Source organism: Sylvia atricapilla, chromosome 8 (genome assembly GCF_009819655.1).
Source record: "Sylvia atricapilla isolate bSylAtr1 chromosome 8, bSylAtr1.pri, whole genome shotgun sequence".
In the NCBI taxonomy this organism is placed as follows: domain Eukaryota; kingdom Metazoa; phylum Chordata; class Aves; order Passeriformes; family Sylviidae; genus Sylvia; species Sylvia atricapilla.
This window is the reverse complement of record NC_089147.1, coordinates 29,620,594-29,626,593: the sequence shown is the minus strand read 5'-3', so window position 1 is coordinate 29,626,593 and position 6,000 is coordinate 29,620,594. Positions and strand designations below refer to the sequence as shown.

Genomic DNA, 6,000 nt, shown 5'->3' with positions numbered 1-6,000 from the left:
AAAGCAAACTATATAACCTGTTGCGTGGGTGGACTTTTATCTCATGTGGGTTTCGTTAGCAGAGCTAAAAATATTAGCCAATACAAGGTTGGAGGCTGCCCTCTGAAGAGATGCAGATGATAACCCTTGTGAGCTCAGCTGTCTGCTCCAATTGCCTTGCAAATGATAGTGTGTTTCCAGCACAAATTACAGGAATTTAGACTGTTTGTTTGTACAGAATGAAATTGCACAACTATACAACTCTGCATGCAAATACTGTGGAAGCACAGGGGAGGCTTCCTCACTGGGGGTCTAAATATGAGTTACTAGGACTCTGTGTAGATTCTTCCCAAATCAAATAATCCTTCCAGTTCTGGGGAGTAACTACGGCCTAGCAGTCTTTCTTTGTCCTTGGTACCACATATGCAACAAAGGTCTTTTGGTCAATTATTCTAAACTTTACATTAAGCCAAGTTGCTAACAGCTTCTGTCCACTTAATGAGGGGTTCACAATACCAGTGTCATTTATTTCAAGGGCTCAGCTCCTGGAATCCTGTGATCACTCTCCCATATTTCTTTTACGAATGTAAAGCACAGGGTGTGCTAGTGTTTGACAGTAGTCTAAAGCTGATTTATGTGCTGAAGGCAGTCATTCCACGGCATCACAGAGCTCCTCACAGGCCGATTCCCTCTGCTGCACAGTTCAGCATCCTGATACAGCACGCATGTATATTGCACTATTGATACAGTATACAGCAGGTACATTTCAAGCCTTCATGACTCCACAGGGAAGCACATGAAATAAAAATCATCAAAAGAAGATTCAACGAACTCTGCTTCTCCTGCGGTTTTCATGATATAGGGGCTAGGTGTGCTAGTTCTGCACAGAACGCCTGATCTCTGCCATTCAGCTAGGAGAGCAGTTTGGCTGCAAGCCCAGCCTGCCTCTCTACCTAAAATACTGCCAGCTCCTGCTGTCCTTAGGCCCTGTACCTTAGCCCTTCGCCTTTCAGAAGGGCTGTGCTGTCAGAAGCTCCCCGTGACCAACATTAAACATCAGCGCCGTGAAGACTGGCACAGGGCTGAGTACCTGGCCCCACAGTCCTCCCCAGTCCTTCCAACAGCACAGGATCACCCAGGCTGGGAAACTGGGTCCGAGACCCCGAGTAAGCAGAAAATTCCTCTACCACTAGTCTACTGGGCAGTTCCTCAAATTTACCTAAGCATTTCAGCAATATGTTCTACAACCATTTTAAGTGTCTTACGGAGCTGGATTACCTACAGCGTCCAGCTTCCTGTTGGCGTATTATTGATAGGGAGGTCAGACACCCTGAGGACAGGGTAAATGGAAAGCATCCTGGCCGGAAAACAAGCTTAACGTTGTTTTTTAGCTACGATTCAGCATGAAAATTCCGTGTGGAGAAACTGAGGCGAGCAGTGTGGTGGGATTTACTGGTCAGACTCGTCAGCAATGTTAAGCACAGGAGTATTCACAGTTCGGGGAGGCACACACACCTTGATGCCACTGTCAAGTTCCACATTTCATCCCGCGGATGCTCACACGGAGCAGAGAGGAGGCGGCGGCGGACCCCACCCTCTCCCGGGCGCGGAGGTGATGCCATTGCGGCCGCTCCCCGCACGGGGCTCCGCAGGATTTCCTGCCTCCGCAGCCCCTCAATTGCTGGAAACGCTGTCTCCCGAGGGCAGGAAGGGCGAGCGCTCGCCCGGCGGCAGCCCCAGAGCGCCGGGAGCGCGCGCCCCTCACGCCCCGGCCCCTCAGAGCGCCGCGCGCGCCGCTGTAACGGCCGCGGGCAGCACCGCGCGCCGGGCGCGCTCACGTGACGGCGCTGGTTGGCTGGGACGCGCGCGCCCGCTCCGCGCTGGGCACGGCACGGCACTGTACAGATCGGCACGGCACGGCACAGATCGGCACGGCACTGCACAGATCGGCACGGCACTGTACAGATCGGCACGGCACGGCACAGATCGGCACGGCACGGCACAGATCGGCACGGCACTGTACAGATCGGCACGGCACTGCACAGATCGGCACGGCACTGCACAGATCGGCACCGCACCGTACAGATCGGCACGGCACGGAACAGAACGGCGCGGCACCGTACAGCAGGGCGGGACGGCACCGCGCCCGAGACACCGCACCGCCCTCCGCACCCCGCTGAGCGTCACTTGTGTCGTGTCCCCATCCGGTCGCGCTCCGCGCTCAGGTGAGGCGGCGCGGCCCCGGCGGCGGGGCGTGAGGGAAGGCGAGCGCGGGACGGGCGGACGCCGCGGTCCCGCTGTGGGCGAGGCGGCGGGCCGGCCGCCGCGGGAAGCTGCGCCCCGGGGACGGGCGGCCGGAGCACCGCGGGCCGGCAGCGCTCCCCGTGCCGGGGCGGCTCCTGACAAGAGCCCCCGGCTCCTGCCCCGGGAGGGGCTCCGCACCTGCCCGCCTCGCCCTGATGTCCCGTCCTCTTCCGCGGTAAGGTCAGAACTGCTGGCAGATCACTGGGTGTCAGGCGGTGCTGCTGCATCGCTCCCGAGCCGTTCCGTACCGTTAGACGTGTCCATTGTTCCTCTGGCTCCTCACCGTGCAGGCAGGGCGCTGGGGATTTTATCGCTGCACCTGCCATGACTTTTACTCGCTCTTGCAGGGGGCTTCTTTACAAATTTTTTTCCTGGCTACCCGCTGTTTGTGAAAACTAAATGGACAAAACTAAAATCTGTTCGTATTTCACTTTCTGGATATTGGTTTGGCACATTTGCTATAGAAATGAAACTTTCTTCTCGTGTATAATCTCCAGGCACTTTCTGCATGCACTTTGTTTGAAAAGCAATTTGCTGAATTAACGTAGCATGCACAAAGATAACTTGAGTTGACGTACTAGCAGCGTACCATCTATCTCGTGAGCAAAAATGGAATATTCCTGCCCTTAGGTTCCTTTTTAATCTTAAATTATTAATGGTTCTCTGCATTACAAGAATGAAATTTGTAATTGGTACAGAGTGCAAATGCATGTAGAGAGCTGGTTATAAGGAAGGACATGCCTTCCAAAAAGACCTAGCAGGAGAATAACATTAAAGAGCCCTTTCTCTTCTTCACAGTTGTGGAGAACCTCTGGGAAGAAGCAGTAGGCCATACCTAGCCCAACTCTTTTGCAGTTCTTGGAAAAAAGGAATAAGAAAAGGGAAGAACTTTTTACTACTTGGGGAGGAAAGTAAAGCTTTAGAGTTACTTGCACTTTCATTTGGCAGCTGTTTAACTGAGTGTTGGGAGTGCTCCTAAGATAGAGGTAGTGGCAATCATAATATATTCTTTTAGAATCTGATTGTCAACTTCACACCAAATGTTGCCATTTGTACTCCGTTAAATAGAAATATTTATATCACAATATAAATATTGTTGTCTGTGTAATCAATAGTGAAAAAAGTTTGTTTTTCTCTGATAGACCCCAGCAAAAAACATACTTGCCTAAACATAAATAGAAAGGGCAAAACACTTGCATTTGCTATGGATCCAACAAGATTAAAGGTTTGAAAATATGTTGAGAAGAAATGTTGGTTTAGGTATCAATGGCAAGTAACATTTCTACTGTCTGTTCAACCATGTAATGTAGAGCAAGTGAGGTGTGTCACAGTAAAGATTACAACAGTGAGCTAAGGTTCTGCTCTTTCTGTTACTTAAATTTCTCCCAGTATTTGAACTTTTAAGGCAGAAGTTTGAAGTGAGACCATATTAAGCAAGTCAGAAACATAAGGCTTAAAAACAGTTTTCTTCCATGCAGTCCCTCAAAGTTTGTTAAAAGAGATATGGGGCAGATGTACTGTGAATATGTGGTGTTACAGAAACTGAAACCAATGCACAGAGATGATGGGCTAGTTAAAGGAAACTCGTAAAAAAACTTAAGAGGATAAAATTTTGCAATATTGTTAGTTTGGTGATAATGATAATAGAAAAGCAAAACAGGAGTGGGGCAAAGACTGGATCAGCTTCTGAACAATGCAAAGGTGAAGCTGAGGTGGATTTGAGGGAAAAACTGGGCTGAGTTTTCTGTAGTGTCAGTGTGTAAGAGACACTCGTCTTGTCCATCACTGAAGAGGCTTCTAGAGCAGATTAGACATGACTGTTGGCCACAAGGAGTCATCCAGGGAGCCCAGTGTTCCACCTGGCCTCTTCTGGGGTCCTTCTGGGCCTGCTTTGCACTGCAAATGTTTCACTTGCCAACCTGCAGCAGGTGTTCCTGTTCCTCACCTTCCTGCCTATTTAAAAGAAATTCCCCACTCTGGAGAATTACACTGTGCAAGTACATCCCTCACGGAATTACTCTGTGTTCCAGCAGGTTTCCCTCAGCCCACGGTGACCTTGCTGCATGTGCTGCACACAGTATCACCGTGTGCTTGTTGTTGTGGGTGAGCATTAGTTCAGGTAATGCCTGCGTGAGTGTGGGGCAGATGGCAGAGAGAAGAAGTGCTCTGCCAGGGACAGAACTGATACTTTCTCTTCAGGCACATGGGGTCAGAGTCACAGCAAGCCAGCTCTCTGCTGAGCTGTGAGCTCCTCCAGACTCTGGTAAGGAAGGTGCATGTAAGATTTAGCTGCTCTGTTCTTCTGAGTGCAGGCCATCATCACAGGGAGAGGTTGGCTTACATTACCATGGTATGATGTTTGTATTTAGGAATTGTAGGGTAGAACAACGCTAATAAGAACTCAAGTGTCTTCAAAACCAGAAAGTAGAAGACTGAGGGGCAGGAGGATGAAGGCCACAAATTTTTATCTGTGAAGTGAACTTTTAGTCTTATGCTTTAGTAATGATGAAAATCAGGTTTAGCTACATTTCTGTCTGCTTACATTCTTCAAACAACTGGTCTGACTTTACAGCATAACAATTAAAAAAATATCTCAGCAAGCAGGAAAGTCTTAATGTGGCCTTTAGTAGGACAATAATGTAAATGATTAATGATTGATGAAAAAGAATTGTGAATGAGCGTGAGGAAGGCCTTTACATGTCTGTTTGAGGGTAAGAAGGATCTTGATATATCCTTGGAAGTCACGTCCACAGATTTTAATGAGGGTGAAGCAGAGAAAGGCTGTTAGAAGTGAATGACATCTCAGTGAAGTAAAAACATAGAAAGCTCTGGGTTTATGATCAGATAAACCACATGGCCTTTTCTTAGTTTGGTGTTTTTGAAAAGGGATGTTCTGAACGAAGCTGCAAGTAACTTCTAATTTGCCATCGATACTAAGGAAACAATTAAACAGTTATGAGTGGTACAGTATCACATAAACTATCTACTTAAACAGTTTTAGAGCCCTGAGTATGATAATGTCCCTAATTAATAATTTTGGGGGTTGTTTAATTGTGGGTTAAGGCTGTTATTTGTAGGGCTTATGAAGGGAGCTCTGTGGGCCTGCCTTGGAGGAAATAAGAGTGAACACGGTAGAAAAGATTCTCCACAGCTGTAGCTGCATGAAACATGGCAGTTCAGGAAGACTGATATGTCTTTCCCCCTAAAATGCTTATTGATAAGTAGCAAAGGGAAGGGCAGGACTCCTAGGGGACATAAACATCATGCCTCTAGCTCTAATGTCAATTCTTGTGGCTTGCCTATTTCACAACGGTGGAATAGAAGGCTACTTCATTTTCTGTTTGTTCCCTCTGTTGTGTTTGGTATCTACAGAGGGTTGTAATTTCTGTGAGAAATTAGCTTCAGTCCTAAACTCAGTTCTGAAATGATCCTGATAAGAAGGTAGAAATGCCCAGTGGGCCACTACTCTCTTCATTTGAAGACTGCATTTCCCTGCTGCTATTCAAGCTAGCATGAACCTCTGAAACTTACTTGTGCCACTGAGCATTGCTTCTAGGGCAGCATCTGAGGTGAAATCAGCATCTTCAGTTCCTGGAAAACCTCCACCTTGCTCCTGGATGGGAACCAAGCCACAATAAAGTAGGCATTTACCAAACCCAACTAAGGACATGTATAATTAATTTCATTTGTAACCAGAGGGGGAAGTAACACAGAATT

General features: G+C 47.9%; 1 protein-coding gene across 1 annotated transcript in view; it reads left to right on the top strand.

Moving 5' to 3' along the window:
• Positions 1–2,090: 2,090 nt before the first annotated feature.
• Positions 2,091–6,000, top strand: part of RHOBTB1 (Rho related BTB domain containing 1) — a 50,016-nt gene continuing 46,106 nt past the window's right edge. Inside the window, exon 1 of the mRNA XM_066324237.1 lies at positions 2,091–2,204. The gene's annotated coding sequence lies outside the window, so the exon portion shown is untranslated. The remainder of the gene's footprint in view (positions 2,205–6,000) is intronic.